Source organism: Eleutherodactylus coqui, chromosome 13 (assembly GCF_035609145.1).
Source record: "Eleutherodactylus coqui strain aEleCoq1 chromosome 13, aEleCoq1.hap1, whole genome shotgun sequence".
Lineage (NCBI taxonomy): Eukaryota > Metazoa > Chordata > Amphibia > Anura > Eleutherodactylidae > Eleutherodactylus > Eleutherodactylus coqui.
In genome coordinates this window covers 122,341,074-122,343,157 of record NC_089849.1, presented here as the reverse complement: position 1 = coordinate 122,343,157, position 2,084 = coordinate 122,341,074, and positions in this window count along the sequence as shown.

Sequence of the window (2,084 nt, the reverse complement as noted above, 5' to 3'; positions counted from 1 at the left end):
TACTGGGGTATGTTAAGTCACAGTGTGGCGGTATATGTCCGCAGTGTGGTGGTATATCAGTGACAGTCTGCCAGCTCCAGTACTGGGGTATGTTAATCACGGTGTGGCGGTATGTGTCCGCGGTATATCAGTGTCTGTGCTAGCTCCAGTACTGGGGTATGTTAGTCATGGTGTGGCGGTATGTATCCGCAGTGCGGTGGTATATCAGTGGCGGTCTGCCAGCTCCAGTACTGGGGTATGTTAAGTCATGGTGTGGCGGTATGCGTCCGCAGTGCGGTGGTATATCAGTGGCGGTCTGCCAGCTCCAGTACTGGGGTATGTTAGTCATGGTGTGGCAGTATATCAGTGTCTGTGCTAGCTCCAGTACTGGGGTATGTTAGTCATGGTGTGGCGGTATGTATCCGCAGTGCGGTGGTATATCAGTGGCGGTCTGCCAGCTCCAGTACTGGGGTATGTTAGTCATGGTGTGGCGGTATGTATCCGCAGTGCGGTGGTATATCAGTGTCTGTGCTAGCTTCAGTACTGGGGTATATTAGTTATGGTGTGGCGGTATGTATCCGCAGTGGGGTGGTATATCGGTGTCTGTGCCAGCTCCAGTACTGGGGTATGTTAGTCATGATGTGGCGGTATGTGTTCGCGGTGTGGCAGTATATCAGTGTCTGTGCTAGCTCCAGTACTGGGGTATGTTAGTCATGGTGTGGCAGTATATCAGTGTCTGTGCTAGCTCCAGTACTGGGGTATGTTAGTCATGGTGTGGCGGTATGTGTCCGCAGTGCGGTGGTATATCAGTGGCGGTCTGCCAGCTCCAGTACTGCGGTATGTTAGTCATGGTGTGGCGGTATGTGTTCGCGGTGTGGCAGTATATCAGTGTCTGTGCTAGCTCCAGTACTGGGGTATGTTAGTCATGGTGTGGCGGTATGTATCCGCAGTGCGGTGGTATATCAGTGGCGGTCTGCCAGCTCCAGTACTGGGGTATGTTAGTCATGGTGTGGCGGTATGTGTTCGCGGTGTGGCAGTATATCAGTGTCTGTGCTAGCTCCAGTACTGGGGTATGTTAGTCATGGTGTGGCGGTATGTATCCGCAGTGCGGTGGTATATCAGTGTCTGTGCTAGCTTCAGTACTGGGGTATGTTAGTCATGGTGTGGCGGTATGTGTCCGCAGTGCGGTGGTATATCAGTGGCGGTCTGCCAGCTCCAGTACTGCGGTATGTTAGTCATGGTGTGGCGGTATGTGTTCGCGGTGTGGCAGTATATCAGTGTCTGTGCTAGCTCCAGTACTGGGGTATGTTAGTCATGGTGTGGCGGTATGTATCCGCAGTGCGGTGGTATATCAGTGGCGGTCTGCCAGCTCCAGTACTGGGGTATGTTAGTCATGGTGTGGCGGTATGTGTTCGCGGTGTGGCAGTATATCAGTGTCTGTGCTAGCTCCAGTACTGGGGTATGTTAGTCATGGTGTGGCGGTATGTATCCGCAGTGCGGTGGTATATCAGTGTCTGTGCTAGCTTCAGTACTGGGGTATGTTAGTCATGGTGTGGCGGTATGTGTCCGCAGTGCGGTGGTATATCAGTGTCTGTGCTAGCTCCAGTACTGGGGTATGTTAGTCATGATGTGGCGGTATGTGTTCGCGGTGTGGCAGTATATCAGTGTCTGTGCTAGCTCCAGTACTGGGGTATGTTAGTCATGGTGTGGCGGTATGTGTTCGCGCTGTGGCAGTATATCAGTGTCTGTGCTAGCTTCAGTACTGGGGTATGCTAGTCACGGTGCGGTGGTATTATCTAGCAGAGGACCGAGCAGCAGGGCCCGAGCCTGTTACTACACCCTGGTGAAGCTTTCCACAGGGAGAGGCGGCACCCGAAGCCGCCAGGTAAACTTAGAGAAGACAGCGAACACCTCATAGTGGGTCATCAACAAGTCGGAGGAGCGCCCAGTCCGTGGGAACAACCTGCCCGCCGCACTCGCCTCACAGCGGTTTTGTCTGAGGGGGAGGAGCTTCTTCAGCTTCCCGCCGTTTAGCCGGTGACGTCACTCTGCGTTGCGAGGAAGAGGAAGGTGCTATTTGCGGGTCACACGCCGGAAGTGACGCA